This window comes from Ixodes scapularis, unplaced genomic scaffold (assembly GCF_016920785.2).
Source record: "Ixodes scapularis isolate PalLabHiFi unplaced genomic scaffold, ASM1692078v2 PGA_scaffold10__122_contigs__length_95168666, whole genome shotgun sequence".
Classification (NCBI taxonomy): Eukaryota; Metazoa; Arthropoda; class Arachnida; order Ixodida; family Ixodidae; genus Ixodes; species Ixodes scapularis.
This window is the reverse complement of record NW_024609836.1, coordinates 20,697,243-20,718,349: the sequence shown is the minus strand read 5'-3', so window position 1 is coordinate 20,718,349 and position 21,107 is coordinate 20,697,243.

Here is a 21,107-nt window from a genome sequence, read left to right as displayed (position 1 = left end):
GATCATGGCCCGGACCCGGGGGGGGGGGGGGGGGGGGGGGGGGGAGGGGGGGGTTCTGCCCCACCTCCGGATCTTACCAGGGGGGGCACGAGCCCCGATGCCCCCCCCCCCCCCCCCCCCCCCCCGAAGTCTACGCCTATGCAAAGAAAACACACTCACAAAAAAGAAATACACAAAGCACTGTGAGCAACAACAACAGCAACAGGCTTAAATGGACGTCGGCTTAGTGAAAAATTTCGCCTTTTTCAATTATCTGTTCATCCAACGTAACGTTATTTTCTCCAACTTCCACGTTCTTTCCGTATACCGCTATCACATTCTCACGGAGTATGAGGTTTCTGCGATGCATAGTTTGTTTACCCGGGCCGAAAAAACAGGGTTCTTTTTTTTTCAAAAACTAAAGCGCCTCCCCCTCCTCCCCTCCCCCCCCCCCCCCCCCCCAAAAAAAAAATAAAAAAAAAGAAGAAAGAAAGCTTTTTTTTGCGTAAAAATAAATTACGCATTGCCAAACGCTCATTTTCCGCCAAAATGTAGCGCTACAGGTCACAACCAGATGCCAAAGTTTCAGCACTAACAGTTTTCTTATGCAAAAGTTCTGTGATTTTCTGAAACTTTCAATAGGAAAATGTGGCCCATTTTCGCCCGTCTTCGGTAAGTGGCGCCTTTGAACTCCATATATTCGAAAGCTCCGTCGGCCGCCATTTTCTCATTAAAAATTTCAAAGACTACTCGTAACATTTGGAGATAACGGTTAGTGCTGAATTTTTCGTATCGGTTCGGACCTCTAACGTTACTTTTTGGGGGGAGGGGGCGGGGGGAAGGGGGGGGGGGGGGAATCAGCGTTTGGCGATGCATAATTTATTTTTACAGTAAAAAAAAAAAAAAAAATATTTTTTTTGGGGGGGGGGGGGGATTTTGTATTTATATAACATTTTTAGGTCCTCCCTATGCATATTCCGCGCCCAGCAGGCATGCACGAACGGATAGCAGATGGCAAAATTAGACAAACATTCATCGGCATTAGAACATTTGTTTTAATCAAACAGAAAAGTTTGTTAGTTTTTAAATGCGAACTGAAACTGCGTCATCGTTCATGTATTTCGCTAAAATTCTTATTCATCGCGGTTTTCCTGCTTGTCACCAGCCTCTCCTAAAAGCTTATTGGCGTTTGTGCGCTTTCCACACCACCTGGGTTCGAGCCGGCAGCTGTCGTTTTTTGTTATATTTTTCAAACATTTCACCGGCTACGAGTTGAGTTTTAAGAAAATAGACATAAATCTTTTTTTTTTTTATTGCGTTTGCGTGCACAGTTTCAGGTACTACAGTTGGAAATCGACAATCTTGAGGCGTGCCAACTATGCGGCTTCTCACGGCCGCACCGGCACACCCTGTACTTTCGATAATTTCGAACGCGGTTGAAACATCGAATCCAGTCGGAAATCAGAGCTCGTTATACGTTACGTAAGCCAGCATAATCAACATGCTCCCAGCTGCACGAGCAGCTGGGAGCACGTCGTTTGTTCTGGAAAACTTCTACGCAATCTATGACAGAAAGAATACACAAAAAGAATAAAACATTTCATAAATGTTCCATGCTCATTGAAGGAATTGTGTGCGTCTGTGTTCGTCCCTCCTGTGTTTTATTCTTTCTGCGTAGTCTGTAGTTTTCAACGGGCTCTGCTACATGTACTACGGCAACTCTCTAAGAAATAGGGGGTGTACAGGGGTACTTCCCTTGTCCCATATGTAACCCCCGAAAACTACATTTCGTCAATCTGTCCACTGACGTCGAGCTGGCGATACCAACTTTTACAAGCGGCTTGACATCTGTTGGATATAACTTATATCCAACAGCCCACTAACGTCGATCTGCACACTGACGTCGAGCTGGCGATACCAACTTCTACAAGCGGCTTGACAGCTGTTGGATATAACTTATATCCAACAGACCACTAACGTCGATCTGAACACTGACGTCGAGCTGGCGATACCAACTTCTACAAGCGGCTTGACAGCTGTTGGATATAACTTATATCCAACAGCCCACTAACGTCGATCTGCCCACTGACGTCGAGCTGGCGATACCAACTTCTACAAGCGGCTTGACAGCTGTTGGATATAACTTATACCCAACAGCCCACTAACGTCGATCTGCCCACTGACGTCGAGCTGGCGATACCAACTTCTACAAGCGGCTTGACAGCTGTTGGATATAACTTATATCCAACAGCCCACTTACGTCGATCTGCCCACTGAAGTCGAGCTGGCGATACCAACTTCTACAAGCGGCTTGACAGCTGTTGGATATAACTTATATCCAACAGCCCACTAACGTCGATCTGCCCACTGACGTCGAGCTGGCGATACCAACTTCTACAAGCGGCTTAACAGCTGTTGGATATAACTTATATCCAACAGCCCACTAACGTCGATCTGCCCACTGACGTCGAGCTGGCGATACTAACTTCTACAAGCGGCTTGACAGCTGTTGGATATAACTTATATCCAACAGCCCACTAACGTCGATCTGCCCACTGAAGTCGAGCTGGCGATACCAACTTCTACACGCGGCTTGACAGCTGTTGGATATAACTTATATCCAACAGCCCACTAACGTCGAGCTGGCGATACCAACTTCTACAAGCGGCTTGACAGCTGTTGGATATAACTTATATCCAACAGCCCACTAACGTCGATCTGCCCACTGACGTCGAGCTGGCGATACCAACTTCTACAAGCGGCTTGACAGCTGTTGGATATAACTTATATCCAACAGCCCACTAACGTCGATCTGCCCACTGACGTCGAGCTGGCGATACCAACTTCTACAAGCGGCTTGACAGCTGTTGGATATAACTTATATCCAACAGCCCACTAACGTCGATCTGCCCACTGACGTCGAGCTGGCGATACCAACTTCTACAAGCGGCTTGACAGCTGTTGGATATAACTTATATCCAACAGCCCACTAACGTCGATCTGCCCAGTGACGTCGAGCTGGCGATACCAACTTCTACAAGCGGCTTGACAGCTATTGGATATAACTTATATCCAACAGCCCACTCACGTCGATCTGCCCACTGACGTCGAGCTGGCGATACCAACCTCTACAAGCGGCTTGACAGCTGTTGGATATAACTTATATCCAACAGCCCACTAACGTCGCTCTGCCCACTGACGTCGAGCTGGCGATACCAACTTCTAGAAGCGGCTTGACAGCTGTTGGATATAACTTATATCCAACAGCCCACTAACGTCGATCTGCCCACTGACGTCGAGCTGGCGATACCAACTTCTACAAGCGGCTTGACAGCTGTTGGATATAACTTATATCCAACAGCCCACTAACGTCGATCTGCCCACTGAAGTCGAGCTGGCGATACCAACTTCTACAAGCGGCTTGACAGCTGTTGGATATAACTTATATCCAACAGCCCACTAACGTCGATCTGCCCACTGAAGTCGAGCTGGCGATACCAACTTCTACAAGCGGCTTGACAGCTGTTGGATATAACTTATATCCAACAGCCCACTAACGTCGATCTGCCCACTGACGTCGAGCTGGCGATACCAACTTCTACAAGCGGCTTGACAGCTGTTGGATATAACTTATATCCAACAGCCCACTAACGTCGAGCTGGCGATACCAACTTCTACAAGCGGCTTGACAGCTGTTGGATATAACTTATATCCAACAGCCCACTAACGTCGATCTGCCCACTGACGTCGAGCTGGCGATACCAACTTCTACAAGCGGCTTGACAGCTGTTGGATATAACTTATATCCAACAGCCCACTAACGTCGATTTGCCCACTGACGTCGAGCTGGCGATACCAACTTCTACAAGCGGCTTGACGGCTGTTGGATATAACTTATATCCAACAGCCCACTAACGTCGATCTGCCCACTGACGTCGAGCTGGCGATACCAACTTCTACAAGCGGCTTGACAGCTGTTGGATATAACTTATATCCAACAGCCCATTAACGTCGATCTGCCCACTGACGTCGAGCTGGCGATACCAACTTCTACAAGCGGCTTGACAGCTGTTGGATATAACTTATATCCAACAGCCCACTAACGTCGATCTGCCCACTGACGTCGAGCTGGCAATACCAACTTCTACAAGCGGCTTGATGGCTGTTGGATATAACTTATATCCAACAGCTATCAAGCCGCTTGTAAAGTTGGTATCGCCAGCTCGACGTCAGTGGGCAGAACGACGAAATGTAGTTTTGGGAAGTTACATATGGGACAAGGGGAGTACCCAGGTACGCCCTCTATTTCTTAGAGTGAAGGTCACAAAGAAATTGAGGGTGAACCCCTTTAAAGGCATCGTTTCGTTGATAACGATGCGCAGTTGTGTTCGTTGGTCCTACTAATCTGTTTGGTTTTTGCGAACAGGTGCACTAGTATCGATCCTTCCAAGTACTTACTCTATACCTTTTCAAACGCTCCACAAGAACAAACAATTCGCGTCCCATTCAAACCCTTGGATCTTCGTCCAATGTGTTTAAAGGGACCATAAAATGACCTTTTTACTTTTGCCAAATAAATTTTACATTAAACCTTCAGTGTTCACTGAACGCCACACAGGCATCCGTTTTCGTTTCGGTTTATTGACTTCTACGCAAAAAATTATTGAAATATCAAGTTTTTCTTCCTCTCCAACTCACCGCAAAACAAGCCGCGGCGTACTTTTGACGGTCGTGACGTGCCCTGTCACCGGAATCTGAAGTTCTCTCGGCAGTAGGATAAAGCAAGCGCTAGCGACGAGCTGGTGGTGTGCGGGTAGGTTTTACCACAGGGTTTGACTGCGTTAATGGCGTCGATGCCACCTTTCTGAATCGGCGCCTCTCATCACTGTGATAGTCATGGACACATCGCACCTGGGTGAAATTCTATTAGATATGTAGCGCTACAGCGACAGGATAGGACTGATCCTATACGTCGATACACGAAGCGCAGCAGGTCGTCAGCACGACAGACGCTTCTCCGCCGCCGTCAGCCGTTTCTGCGGTATTTCTAAAAAGAAGGGGCCGCGCTGCCACTCACTCCCGTAATAGAAAATGTATAGTTTTTTCTATTAGCTCAAGCTTTATTAACTTTTATTCTGTCAGGATAGGCTCGTAGGACAGAGTGGATGGAAAAAGAAAAGTAAAAGATGCAGTACGCCGTCTTGGACGATCACAACTTTAAAACACGACTTTACTGATAGTACCAATCTCGCCGCACGCCTTTTCTACCAAGGGAAAAGACAATGTAATCGTAGCAGAGATATGGGAACGTAGAAATACGATCTCGTGATCACATAGGCGTTGCGACCGTTCAATTAATGCTCTAAAACTTGTCCGATCGTAAATGCTAGCATTTGCGTGAATAGCACGACCGAACTGCTCCCAGAAGCTCTGCCACACGCTGACCTCGCCGTTGAAAGTTTGAAGTCGTAACTTGGGTAGCTTCACACCGCTGGTCATGTTGGTGCGAGTTCTTCCCAGGTCTGTAGTGACAGTCGCAGATGTTTTCGCGGATGTGGTCATCTGGGTGGCCTGTGCCTGGGTTTGCTTACTTTTCAGTGAGTCGGCCTTGCAGCCCAACAGCACCATCATTCGGATGGCCTCGTCGTCGTATTCCGTGACCGTAGTGTATTCTGCGATGAGGTCTTGTTCCGATACGTGATCTTCTATCACCACGTTCAACTCTTGAAGTGTCCTGTTATTGGCTTTCGGCCTCTCTAGCCAGGCAGTCAGCGATGCCAGGTCCGCTGTCTCCATCCCCGCTGTCGCCTCGTGGATAATTTTCGTGTTTTGAGACCGCTTCACTCCACGTTTTGCCTGTTTGACGATCTCCCACACAGCTTTCGGAAACAGCGTTCCAGGCACTGCGTTCCACAAAGGTGGAAAATCTGCTCACCTTAACCGTTCTCAATCCCGGGTTTCGGCACCATAATGTTTCAGAATCGAAGAGGTCGTGTGGGCTTCGTACAGGCAGTTAACGTAAAAGCAAAACACAAACTGTATTTACACTAATAAATCAATTGAATATACATCATTACACAGAACTGTCTCGATCGGCTTCTGTCTGACGTTCGCCTCGTTCCGCTCATGTCTCCCATCTTCTTTTTTCTCGTCGTTTTCTGGTGAGCGTCAAATTCGTTTCAATCTGCAACAGGCAGAGACCTTAAGAAGGAAAAAAAGTATAAAAGAGTCCGCTTTTTTTTTAAGCTCTATGGCGATTTTTTTTTCTCTTCATTTTAGTGTTTTGGTTTTCTTTTCACACCTCTTACGACGTGCGGTGGATGAAATTTGATTTTAAAATCGTTTCATGGTCCCTTTAAATATTGATTTTTTTTCCTGGTACAGTACGTGATTGGAACCTTTTACCAAGTAAGGTAGTTGAATGCGCTACAGTTGAACAATTCGCCGATAACTGTTCTTTACTTTTAAAAATTTGATACGGCCACTCAAATACTTGCATGTCATCGTTTATTGCCTATACAGTGGTTCTTTTTTTGTGAATGCTTTAAAGAAAATGTTATGAGTCATCCCGTGGTGTTATATTTTACCATTATTCTTGTTCCACTGCAGTTGTTAGCGACGTGCGCAACCAAAAGCGTCGCTGTGGTCGAAGTTCGCGTTTTGCCAAGCCATGGATTCCTGGACACTGATAATGCCTGCCCAATCGCCGGTTCACGGCGAGACAAATCCTGCTAATCGCGGCGATTCAAATCCTGGATGTGACGTCGGGAGCGGAAACCAGCAGAGGGCGCCACCGAAACTTCTCAGCACTAATAGCGTCGTCTATTTGTTGATCGCTTCTGTCACTGTGCGTGCTATGAATGCTGTCTGCAGTGCCACACTATGTTCTTTCCGCTCATTTCACCAGGATGGGCGATATATTTTGATATGATATTCGTGATATATTTTGATTTTGATTTTGATATTCGTGATATATTTTGTTATCCTGATGACGGCTGAACACGAGTGGTTGTAAAATTACATTGTCTTACCCTGCTTGGGCCTGCAAATAACCCGCGATATGTTGTAAATAAATAAAAAAAAAAGCCTTCTAGAAGAGGAAGCATTGTCTGAATGATGAATGAAATGGTACCGGCTGCAGGGAGCTTAAAATTACGCCAAAACGGCAAGTGCTACGTTAGCACCTGCCTTCATAATTGACATCCATCCAGGAGCTTCCGTTTCCAGAGTCACTGGGTCTCTACCAGAATCTTCTTTCACAACTTGGTCTTTGTTGGCACAATGGCGTTTCAAAGGGCCCGCGTTGGGTGACGACTAATGTATAGATTTTACTGACAAACCTGTTGTTAAGGTCTGACCGGCTGCGTGATTGGTGTCCATGTTTTCTTTATTGTTTTGGCAAGTTCGTTTAAGCGCCGAAGCATTAGCGTCCTTGCCAGTTCATTCTGGCTTAGACTCTGATCTTCTTCTGGTACCCTCAGTGATGTCTCTGGTCGTCATTTGGCAGGAGATGGTGGACCTTAATTGCTTTAAGAAATCCTACTGTATTAATTTTTGCATATGTAGCTCCAAACCGTGCTTTCTTCCACTTCTGACACATGTGCGACGTGGCTTCATGATTGCCGCTGCAGTTGAAGAATTTCACTGTGGTGGACGTTCATCGCTCGGCTGTCAGAACGTGCACGTCGATGGCAGGCTTCGGCGCACGTTTGCAGGCGATCTTTTTGTGTCCGAAACCGCCGCAGCTGTGGCATTGTATAGGCTTCTCTTTGAATAGGACAACCGAGTGTCGCACATATTCTACACTTTAAGAAAACAAAAAGGCAGGAGAAATAGAGGAAACAATGATTTTGCTTTCGGTCGCCAACGGAAGGGGACGAAATTGCTGGCGTTCCTCCATTTCACCGATTCACATGCAGCGCCGTCTGGTGGCGCTTGAAAAAGGGACGAAAAGTTCCTCCTCCATCTCGCCTCGAACATGTTCAATGGTGGTGACAACGAGGTAGAGGGGCTTAGAGTGATAAACCGGAAGTTCCGAAGTGGCACCCCCCCGGTTGCCGCCATGTTTTACGCAAATGTGACCACTCGTCACGTGACCTCACAAGAGCCGTGACGTCGCAGGTAAGATGGCAGCGCCCAGAGCTGGCGGATGCGAGTTTGTTCGGTGCGCGGCAGCCGTAATGTGCAGCGGCTTTCCGACGATTTCGGGCTTTTTCGTGCTCGCCGACGCAGGTATATTGTGAAAATATGAAGGAATGAGACTTTATACCCTTTTTGCGCAAGATCGCTCTGGATCATCTGGATATTAACACCTGTGAGACAGCATCAGCCGTATCGCCGTACCGGTGCTCGGATTCCGGGATGTGTTCGAGGATCGATAGAACTTTGAGTGCTCTATAAAATTTTCGCGTTCTCTTAGCTTTGTTTGAACATTGAAATGTCTATGAATCGACGCGAAAGGTATACGTCGCGTTAGGGCCTAGGAGAAGTTGTTTCAGGCCTGCGTCACCGAATAACCATAGCAACTTTTAGCGAGGAAGCTCCTGCGATCTTTAACCCTTGGTGCTAATCGACGATTCTACATTCGATCGCCTTTCTTCCTTTATTGGTGAGTGCGAAGTGCACACCTATTTTCAGCTACGAGGATGACGTTTTATTGAGTGTGGGGATGAATAAATCGTTGCAGGCACCTGCTTCAAAGCTATTCGACTTGCAATAACAACAACTGTTTTGGTGTATGCATAGATTAACTGCACCTTTTTCTCTTCCGTAGGACTTACTGCAGCAATACTTTTTTTCATCAAAACTGCATTGTATTAGTCAGTCAATTATTTACTTGGTCTAATTACCTGGATAAGATGATTCATATTTGTGTTCATCCCTTGCCTGAAGAGCAGTCTTGTTGAAAAATGTTGACCATTCCTTTCGGTCTCTTCAATAACCTTTTTTTGAAAAGTGTGGGTTGCCTATACTTCGTATCATTGTAACCTGGAAAAGGACAACCGCCACAGCCCCCTCGAGCCAATCAGAGAGACAGAGCGAAGGTGTGTGAAGGTGTGTGACAAATCTATGCAGACGAGCACTCTGAATAACATGTTGTCATGTGCCTCTCTCCAACGTGAATATTGGCTCACCGAGACTGTACCCTTTGCCGTTTGCTAAATTGTGATGAAACAAATTACAGTAGCTACTACTCTAATTACCCCAAGCTTTCATACTTTGGTCATTTGTTCGACAAGAATGTTACGTCCGCCATCACTGTGAACTCGGCTCAGCGCCTATTGGACTCGAACGCCTCATTAGCATTCGACGTGAACTGGGGCCCATTTTGTGCTTTACGCCGAAAAAAAATGGCAACAGTTGTGTTGCTTGATGGGTTTCTGCAAAGGGTCTATGTATAGGAAGTGTCCTGCTATATAACAATGCATCAACACATACGTTTAAAGTATATGCTCAGAGGTGTGTTCAGGAAAAGTGGATTTGAGTGCAGCCCTATGCAACAAGTCTGCCAGTCTGGTATGTCCCATCAATTAATATTGAAGTGTCAGAGATGCGAGTGTCCTCAAAAGGACCTGCGCGTATGGTGAACACTATTCTTGGTTTATAAACTCTCAAGGCATAAAGGCAAGCGGAAATAGGTTTATCTGGTTAGTGTATCAAATGTTTATTTCCACTGCATTACATAATTATTGATTCTTAGTTAATGGTTCTAGAACGAGTTCTTTCTACGACAGTCTCAATCGTAATACCTGTGGACCTTTTTGTGGGATGACGCTCCTGGCACGTCCGTGTTCAGTTTGGTCGAGTTGCAACTTTAACCGATTGATGCCGTCTTGTAATCATACGTCATGTGCGCCTACTGACATCTGATGCACTGAAGCTGCAGGGCTGGCTTCTAATCCGCAAAATTTTCCTGGTAGTTTTCTGCATCAATGCAGCAAGCTCAGGCATGTATTGGTTATATGGCTGTGCCTTTTGCTGTACCGTTGACTTGATAGCTGGCAACAATGTTTGCTATCCAAGCCATTTCACTTCCATTTTGTAATGGAGATTTATAGTGCATCCCACGACCACTGCCACTTTTGCAAGTCTTGTGTGGCAAAGTGAAGTCTCGTGACGCTTGCGGTCCATTTTTGAGAGAAACCAACCATTCTATTTCTTAAGGTCACTGAGCGGCATTCTCCCTCAAAGTTGGAAATTGTGTGTTTCATGGCGTGGACACAGATAATTAGTGTCAGCAAATTATTAGGTATTGTCCTTGGATGACAACCGACACCAGATCAACTCTCCTTGCATTGCCGCTCACCTACTTTTTCGTGCATACCTCCCGTCCAGATGAAGTAGATCACAAGCGTCGGGGTAATGTCGGCAACAGGGACAAAGACCGCCGAAGATAATCCTCAATCTTCCCCGGACGCTCGTCAAGACGTGGTCGAGGGTCGTTCGGCACGAACCCTTGCAAGCCAATTCATTGGTACGGACACCTCCAGTAGACAAGGTCGGCCTCATGCAATGGTAGCAGAGTGGTTTTCGGTCGACCATTCGCAGTACCTCCGTCTTCCTCGGTGTACTTCGTTCAGCGCGGACCTACACTGGTTCTTCTCGATATCGGGAATGCTTCGGCATTGGGGTGTTTCGTTGAATTAGCATTGAATAGTAACAGGTCGTTGGTGGTGGTCATTGTGACTTTGTGGCATAAGTCGCCCTCGTTTCGTCAGATGCCGCTTCGCTCGAAGAAGTCTCCAGTTGAAATGCCTGTCAAACTTCTGAAAAAATCTGGGCGATCAAAATTAAAGCCGGGCAACTGATGGCAGGAACTAGCTTCCTTATCTCCTCCCGGACACCGTAGTGAATGTTGTCACGGATGCCTGGGGGGCTGGCGTCGAAGTTGCAGCTGGACGACTTGAGTGTCGCGACGCTGGGGAGTTTTTAATAGTGACGTGCTCGGGCCTGCAGTGTGCATTCAATGTTGGAAGCTGCATTGATATGAACCCTTCGACTCTTGTTGTGGGGTTGCGGACAAGGCTGCTGAAGGTGTTGTTTCTCACATGAGGAACATGGGATTCTTAGCTTCTTGTCTTCTGTAGCATCAGGGTTGGCGTGGGTGCTCGATCAGAAGCAAAACATCCTCCACGAAGGTGGTGACGCTCTTGTTGGGGCCGTGTCCTGGACAGAATCGGGAATTCGGCTCTCTCTTGTCAATGTTGGCTGATGAACATGCACTTCAGCTCAGTCTTGCAAACTTCCCACGACGTTAAGGAGGATTCGTGGTTCTCAAACCAGTGCCTCACAGTTTCTTCCACGAGAAGTATAGGTTCTGCAGGAGCTGGTTGTCTGTCCACCCACTGTGGCGGGCGACACGGTCATATTGTTCAATCCAGCCCTCGACGTCTTGTGCACCTTGCGTGAAAGGGCATCGGAGTGCGAGGTGCGACGGGCGTGCAAACAATGGTGGGAGCGAACGTGGTTTGCTGCGACAGGGTTGTCATTGTTGGCTTAGTCAGCTTCGGCTTTTCTGGCAAAAGACCTAATTCCGTTGGTTCTTGCTGGTAGCAGCGCCTGGCTTGGATTTCAAGTTCTTCGTGGTGTATTTCCAAGTTTTGCCCTTGTGGTACTCGCTCGTCTTGCAATTTTGCTGCCGGGTTCGAGATAGGATTTGATTCACGGGTCACCGGGGGTTTAAGACTCGGGATAATGTGCCACGCGTGTCTTGTTATCGGGCAACTCGGCTGAGGAGCCGCAAGGGTAGACACAGAGTGAAGGGCTATGGGTAAAGTGCGCAGCACCTCCACCAGAACATACAATGACAGCTGAGCATGGCCTGGAACTTTCCAGAATAGTAAATATTGATAGAAAATAGGACTGGAGCAAGCATCCGAGACAATACAACAAAACAGACAGAAAAGAGCCTATCTTGACCACTAAAGAAGCTGCACTGCTTTCGTGGCATTCTGTCTGTGTGACAGCATCACCTAAAGCACGGCACAGGAACTACCAGCTTGAAGGCAGCTCTTCGGCGCGCCGCACACCTGTGCTCCGTAAAAGAGCACGTCTACGCCGAAACAATTTGGGAAGCAGCACAGTAACACTTGATAGCACGGCACGGGAACTAAAAGCGGCAAGGCAGCTCTCCGGTGCACCTTACAACCAAAGTGAGCTTTCGGGCATTTGAACGAAGCGGCACGACGATTGCACACTGCCAAGCACGACTCACGCAATTTCCGTCGCTAAACTGTGTATCCAAATATATCGCACACGCCTTACTGCAGATCTCGAGGGTTCCGATGGTCAACGAGAGCATAGAAACGTCGCCTTAAATTTTATCCTAGCGGTGTCCGAATCAATCCGAGGTCCGGTCCGAGCAACGTAAGGCCGATTGTCTCTTTCGTGGCAATATCCCCGTCGGTCACTAGCGAAATGCACACCGTTCCTCCGTATTTTCACGTTATACCTACGTCAGGCACCACGCTGAACTCTGAAGTCGCTTTCGATCGGCCTCATATGACGGCTTTTGCGTCTGAAATCAACTCGCCGAGACGAACGACAACCAACAAAGCATCCGACAAGCTCCGGCCCAGCTGGGGCCAGCCGCTGCATGGGCGCTGCCATCTTTCCTGTGACGTCACGTCTTCGGTTTGGTCATGTGACGAGTGGTCAAATTTGCGCACAATGGCAGCCGCCTTATGGGGGTCACTTTCGAGTGCAGACCGGACCCCGGTTTATCGCTCTAAGTTCCTCTACCTCGTTGGGTGGTGATAACAACTTGGTTGCTTTTTACATAGAACTCTGAGAATGGTGCGTCGAATTTAGATCGCATTAATAATAATTGTGTACATTAGTTTTCCATTATATACAGTATATAATGTAGTAAATATATCACAACAATGTTTTAACAGATCGTTCTGGCTCTCCCGATACGCTATCCGCTAGGGTGACCCGACTGCTGAGCGTGCGTGGTACTTGCGTAGAAATAACGGAGCTGCGGAGGGTAGCGGAGGTAACGCTAGTTTAAAGGAACAATGAAGGCAATTTCGGACATCTTTTTGGCGATTAAACTGGATTCCAGGCACGTCTCAGGCCACGTTGCCCAAATTTAAGCTGAAACCGGCGCTTGTGTGCCGCGCAAATCAATTAAACATTCGCGGTAACAATCGTACCGGGATCGACTGGGGCGACGCCCCGAGAGTTGCGGGAGAAGCCAGGAGAGGCGGAGCTCATGTGACTGATGCGGGGCCAAGAAGCGCGACGTCACAAGAGACGCGTCAGCGATTGGTCGAAACGAGAGGCGTGCCCTCAGTCACCGTTTTGGTTCGCGATTTTTTTTTCAAATACTGTTCTAACTTGCGCTTGAATAACCATGAAAAGTATAAATCGGACCGGAATTGATTATTAAACCGTAAATAAAGCAGCATAATTTTTTTTTCTTTGCTGCGCTGGACGCGGAACGCCCAACGAGCAACTATGGGCACTTCGGCATGCAGGCCGCTGGTTACCGGCTGGGCGGTCTCCGTCGGGTGATGGTGGAGGCCGCCACACACGTACTCCCGTTCCGTTTGTGTTGGGTCACTGAACGGAAGCTCGAATTTGCTCGCGAGAGCGTCATTGTCGTCCATGTTGACAGATTCGACGAAACGACCGCGCCACCGCGCTGCTATAACCCACCGCGGTAACCAGAGTCTCGATCCCCTAAATACTACCGATACCGACTATTCACACTTGATGTCACTCCCTACGTCACTTCCGTTTTCGCAGGGACAGAAACGAGAATGAACATTGTTCAGTTTCGGTTTCTTTACTTCTTTCGGAGGCACAGAAATACGCGTCACAAATGTCTACAAAAAAAATTGGGCAGCATGCTATGTTCCCAAGAAGCATAAAAACACAATTAAAAAAAATTAAATAAAATCGTCTTTATTGTTCTTTTAACAAAACAGCGAGGCACGTAGCGCGGCGTGCTAGCTTTTGTCTAGCGAGAACCACGCCGTATATGTATTCGCTGCGAGTACATATCTGCGAGAAGCAGAGACGCGACCAATTCATTCCAGGACTGCGACAGGTGGCGATTTGTCACTGGAATGCTAATTACCGCCAGTTTTGTCGTGTTATTTTCTGCATGACGATTAAAGTGCACGGGAAATGAATCGTCGGGATCGTGGAAGTTTTTAGCGTGATTACGCAGCTGCCAAGATCGCTGCTCTATACGAATCGAGCCGTCTCTATGGGTCTAAACCCCTCATTTTCGCAAAAAAACGTATATACTTATGAAATAAAACGTACGCACCATACAACGAAAGAAAATCCGTGCAGCGTTCATTTCAGTTTTATGTAAAACAAAACAGCCTATCCAAGCGACAAGAACGAGCACTGCTTTGAGACGAGCGACTGCGTCCGACACAAGTGTTATGGTCCGTCACCATCGAGACCTCGATCGGCTTGCCGGAAATAGGCATTTTTCGAACACCGAAGCCCCGCACAAGAAGTGACACTGAAACAACGATTCGGCGAAGGAACGAAGCACCGAACGGATCCCGAAAACGACGTCAACTATTCATTCGGGAAGAGTCCACTTGGAAAAGGCGGTCGTACAGACATTCCATTCAGTTTGCTGGGCGAAGTGGGAGAGGGAGGTCGGATCCGCGGTATGAAGGAACGTATGATTCACTGCTGCTTTTCTTAGTTTGCGCTGCAATCTCCTGCTGGGTGTGTTCAGATAAGATCGAACACGCGAGTCCGGTTCGCATTTTTGTTTTTCTTCATATTTTTATACGTTACTCCCCAATATGTGGGGGGAACTAAATCCCAAATGTTTTCTAGAAAAAACAAGAATCTTTAAAGAAAAAAAAACATGACTGCCCCAAGACTGCAACGCCGTTTTCGGGCTTTGTCTGTTCTGTCAAGTTTGACTGCATGTAATGGGCAAACTAAATATACCAAAAACTGAATATGTTTCAGGAAGCAGGAGGTTATAGTTACTACATTCTTGAACGTTTACAGCATTCTCAAAATTATATATCGCGCGTGGCAAATCCACAAATGTGGCTGCTTTAACGTTTTGACCCTATTTTTGTGACTCGTTATATCGTTATATGTTAAGGATATTAAACTGAAACTTTTTTCATATGTCCTTCCTAAACGTGTCTTTTATCGAAAAAATAAATTGCTGCTCTAGTGTATAATTCAAAATATATACAGCGCTTCAAACATATTCGAAATTGAAAAGTTCCGCAACTTCAACGCGCGATTAAAAAAAAAACCCATCTTCGATCTTTTTAAAATTTGGAGGAATCACTCTCCTCTACACCCTCGTAAAAGTCCGTTAAAGACATGTTGCATCATTTTGTTTCCGTCAAAAGTACAGCGCTTTGAAATGTACCTCCACACGTGGACATGCTCGCCCAAGGTCACGGCCGCGGTGTGGCCGCCTTCCATTTGTTTGTTTAGAACTTCTCATAATGTCCTGTTTTTTTACTTGCACAAGTTCGAATCATACACCTGGACCACTCTAAGTGCATGTATAAAGTACACGTAGCTCAGGACAGCCGTTCGAAGCATCGAAGATGCGAACTAAGACGAGCCCGCCCTTCGTGCTTCATTGTTGCATATGCCACCGCACGGTCGCGCGAACTGAAACACAACCACCCGCACGAGCCTCTCGGGTGGTGCCCCGGAGTAGGGGCTCCACCCGAGAGTTTGTCACACGTCGCTACAATAAAAGTTTATTCACTCACTCACTCACTCACTCAACTCACCCCCCCCCCCCCCCCAAAAAAAAAAAAAAGTTTTAATTCTTTTTTTTGTTGTTATTTCGTCGACCCTGACCATCATCACGCGTTTCCTCTCGTACCGCGAAACAAGCGCCGCTGTACAGAACCCAGCCACCCCGGCGTCAAGAACGTGGATCCCAAGCCTGTTCGTCACAAACGTACTGGACGTACATGTAATATGATAATTAGATAGCGACACGTGAATAGAAGATTACTAATAATTGTTCTACAACCCTTCATTTTATATTAGCTTTAGCATCCGAAAGAGTCGCTAGCGGCGTTGTGTTAGCTCTCGTAACGCTATTCACGAACTCAACTCTGTTACGTCACGGCGTGGTGATGGCGCGTTGTGCACACTTCCGGTCTGGGGCTGTGGTCTTAAAGGGGCCCTGCAATGACTTTTTGATTGGTTTTTAATTTGCACTGAACCTGAGCCTACTGAACGTAGTAACTTAATCCAACTTTTCTTTTCTCAAATTTCGCTTTATTTTAAAAGTTATAGGCAAATTAGAATGACAAAAACAAGCAAAAAATAACCTCCTTCATGACGTCGTAGGTCCTGCCTTGAGTGGCCTTGAACTGGAGGAGGAGTAGTGAGCTCATCGAGCGCACACGGCTGCAGCACTCCGTGTCGACGGCTCGAGAGGGCGCCACTAAAGCACGTGTTGGATAGGCTGTATGAAGCGGGCGGCCAGGGCAGCTCGTATTGCATTTGCAGCGCGACTAAACACTAATTCGGCATAACATTTCATTGGCCACAAACGACAGCAAACACGAGGTAAAGATCAGTTCAGAACGGGAGCCACTTCGCGCTGACGCACCGCCAAATGGCCAAATCGCCAACAGGGTTCGCGCCGAAGGCCTTCGGAACGCTCGGAACCGGTCGGATTCTTGAGCCGGTATACGACCACAGCGCCGCCGCGTACATCCGGGACCTTTCTACGCTCCTCGTTTGTCGTAGCCTCATCCCACTAGTTTTTTCTAGTATGCGCCGTTTTTTTTCGCCGCTTGGTGGCGGGTATGTCGACGGGTCATTTCTCGTTTCCGTACTTTCTAAACTGCATTTGTTTCTTTTCTGATCTAAAATAGTGAACAAAAACTACTTTCATGCATAATTGAAACGGTTCGCGACACTTATATTTTGTATCTCGACTAAAAAAAAGCTCTTAGCGGCTTTGACCAGTGACAAGCCCAGGACCAAAGACGTCACATTTTGCGCGCTTTCGGTACCGCGGGTCGCCCTCGTCGGTGGAGGAGGTTTCCGCGTCGTCCGGTTAAAATATGACGCACTGATATTTAGTTACTCTTTCCGTGCCCGCTGGCTTGCCCCAACCCCAAGAGACGTGGAAACCGCAAAGAAGGTAGACGCTTAAATATGATTTCAGGGCCCCTTTAAAGGGGCGATGCAACAATTTTTGTACTTTGCTCAAATACCGCTTAGAACGGATCCCTGACATTAATGACTTATGAAACACGCGTTCGTTTTTCACCCCACGCAATAGAAGTCCCAAAAAAAAATTAAAGAAAAACGAGCAGCGTTTTCCCCCTCAACTCGCAGCCAGAACAAGCGGCCACGTGATCTGGAGCCGATTATATGCCGCCAATGTAGATCATAGCCACGCGCTGGGGTTGGAAAAGCACAGGGCACGCGCTGAGTTCCAGACATTGTTATGGCTCGGCTATTATCGTCGTTGCAGCGATTGGACACGGGCCACTACCCGGTTCAAATATCGTCACTTGGTGTACTGCGATCCCCACGTTACGTCATGAAATTTTGCAAAGGAGAGATTTAATGAAAATTATCGCTTTTGTCCTTGAAATTACACCGCATCAAAGGAGTTTCTTGGCCGGCGGAGTTGCGTGCGAGTATCCTTGACTCCTACTAGTGCCAGTAAGCTCGTGTATAGTGAAAAACATTTTAACTGAATATCGTTGCACAGCTCCTTCAAGTCCCCATGCAGGACGTGCATTCCTGCGTTCTTTTGGAAGAAACCAGACAATAAATCGGCCTTCTCTTCAAAACACCGCGACGGTGGCTGTACTAAATAAAGTTGGGGAAGTTCGAAGGTCAGTTTTCGTGTGTTTTCTGCCTGCCCGGTTTATCCGAGAACATGGATAGAAGCCGTGAAAAGGGCAAGCCAGACGCTGTCGAACTACAATTGCTTGAGCGGGCAATACTTTGAGGTGAAATCACAGATATATGGGGTCGCCAGATGTATTTGTTTTGTTCCAGCATGAACGAGGGAAAACCGCCAAGTTGTTCAGACCACCCGCGGGTTTCGTTTGTCTTCAAATTTAAACGTGCTCCTGATTGTTCGAATTGTCGTCTGCTCTTTCAAATGTGTCTGCTTTTTGTCGTCTGCTCGTTCAAAGAACAGCGGCCCGTAAACCAAACGTAGACCCGGTAATTGTGATAAGAAGTAAGTGCACGCCTCAAAACACTTCTGCGTTTGAACTTAGGCTTAGTGTAAGCAGCAGATACAAGGATATGGTGATCATTGTTACCGCTGGCCATCCCCGACTTGTAATGTCGGATTCTACTTGCAATTTTCAGAATCGATGTCCACCATATCAGCTACGGTCCACGTTTTTGCAGCCCCAGTGACGTCGCGACTGGAAATTGCGAGCGAAAGCTCATCGTGGGAATTAGGCTTTCGCCCATTCTGCAACATCCACGTGAAATAAATCGCTGCACGTCACATTACTAACGCGAAGTTTTTCAGTGCATCGAGCCTCGTTATTTTGCTGAAGCCTCTCAAGTAGTCGGACATTGTTAGGAGGACGTCGAATCAACAATTCTAACGCGAGAAAGATCACGGGGACTCACACCGACGCCGACATCGCATTTCAATGGTTCGTTTATGGGCGATGGCCAGCTTATTGCCCACCCTCCATCGCGCATGCGCAGGCGCCGGTGGCGTCCACTAGGGGCGCTCTGGTTTGTTTGTAAACATGAGTTGGTGTATATTCTGCAGCGTGTTGCAAACGCACTAAAGCATGAAAGCGCAGCTCCAGTACATGTGGCGGAGGTCACCTCGAATTGCGTATAGAGTTGCGGGATTGACTAAACTTAGATAATGTGACATTTTGAAGCGGCTACATTAAATCAGGAAAGACAGTCTCATTTTAAGTGTCTAATGCGACACGAAAGTCATGGTTCGTGTGTCCCTATCACTTCCGGCACCTACTTTTTCTAGGAAAAACGCTCCAGGTAGAACGCTAGAACACTATTACATTTCTGTGAAACTGGGGACAAATCATTACCCAAGATTTGTTGTCCCTTGTAAAACCAATATTATTGTTTGTTTGAAAAATCCACTGAAATACTCGTGCAACAATCAAAATGAATGATTACCCCACAAGTGCAAAGAGCTGACACTGGTGCTGAACATTGCAGTCGAGCAACTTGATTTCAGTATTCAGCACTAGTGTACTGCGTTTCAACCCTGCATTGTCGGCATAATTCATCAAACTAATATTAAGGATATAATTATTGAATTTTAGTTAATTACTGCATTTGCTTTTCTCGGGGTCTTAAAATTAGAGATGGGGCTATTTCAGGGGACATTGAAATAGGTACTGAGTACGAGTAACATTTTCTCCGCCTCACCGTGTTTATGCGACAAGTGATGGGAGTCACTGGCCAAGTCGGATTCGGAAATAAGAATGCGATGTATAGAGAAAGTGAAAGCTTAGGATAAGTAGAGAAGGGCAGGAGTCCGGTGTTGCTGTGATGTTGCTGTTGTTTGAGTGGTCTGCTTGTGTTGCGTTTTCCGCGTGTCCAGTGCTCTAGTGTGTTTAGTGATTGGAAGTCGGGGAAAATCGGAAACCGTTTCTCCGTCCCTACTTTTTTTCGAGCGCCATTTGGTGGAAACTGCATCAATACAAGAGGGGACAAAGTTTCCTTCATTGAGAACGAAAGGGTTTAAATTTTCCTCCTTTTTAGAGGAGCAACTTTTTCTCCACGAGCAAAAATAGGTGTCAACTTTCCTTCCTTCTTAGGGGAGCAAATTGCCTCCCCGTTTTGCAGGAGTAACTCTTCTCAATTTCTAGAGGAACATATGGGAGACCTCAGTTGCACTTTTAAGGGAGGAAATACTATTCCCATTTTTTTAAAGTAGAGTAATACATGACTAGGACGGTGGCTGCCATTGAAGACGACTTTGACGACTTTTCAAGTCGTTGCATATTTTTAATCTACTTCTGATCATTGGTGCTGTGCCAGTTCTTTATCGGTGACATTGGCATCAACGTCGTCAATTACACCTGAAAAACGTGCTGAGCAAGGAGTGGTAACCATGGACACCGGACTTAATGATTCAATGAAACGTTTACTCTCCCTCTCTCTTTTTCCCTCCGATGCAGTAAAATGAATAGGTGGGCTAGTGGTACTTGCTTAACTTCTGGAGCGCCTAAGGAATGAGGACACGAGGGAGATGAGCTCCTGACAACTGAAAATCTCCGATGCTCCTGACAACTGAGAGTATGGTCTAACCTGGATTCCGCGCGGTAATGTATTGTACATCAGCACTTGTACTGCATGTCCGTTTCAGACGTCAACTGCAATAACACTGTAAAAAAATGGGGTGTAGACCTTACACCTCTTGTCACATATACGATACCCCAAAACTTCAGTTGGATGTACAGCGCACTGACGGTGTACCGACGCTACAAAATTTCACGAGTGGTTTGATAGCCGAGTTGTACAACTCAATAAAATAGTTAATGTAAGTATGACTGACTGCAAAAAAAAAAGTTATTGGTGTTTTCTAGGCTCAACTGCAAACCTTGTTTTTTTGTTTTTTTTTCAGTGGACTTTGATACGTATACACCCGTGAGCGATATGAAGGTGAACAGCCCTCTTCTTGTTTTTGACGCTCCTGCAAGTTTTGGAACAAGCTTTGTTCCAGAAGAGGGCTAGAACGCAAAGTTTAGACCCCAAGCCACGCACCATTTGAGACGTTGATAGTTAATATAGCTTTAGGGAGCCGTAAAACACGCAAGAAACCAGGTAAGGTGTTCACCTTCATACTGTCGGCGGGTGTACTTTAGCTGTTTAATATGTTATATCGCACCGCCATCAACCTCTCGCAAAAGTTGGGCCAGTCAGTTCGACGTCAGCGCGCTGTACGTAAAACTGAAGTTTTGGGGTGCCGTATATGGGACAAGGGGTGTAACGTCTACACCCCCTTTTTTTAGAGTGAAGGGTGAATCGTCGATTGTAGCGAATTTGAAGAGTGCGTTCTAGACTAGACTCACGTGACCCCTCCCTAGGTCACCTCGATGTCACGTGACCGCCAAGGTGACCCCACGTGACCCCCAATGTCACCCCAAGGTCACGCGACCCCCCAGGTCACATGGCCC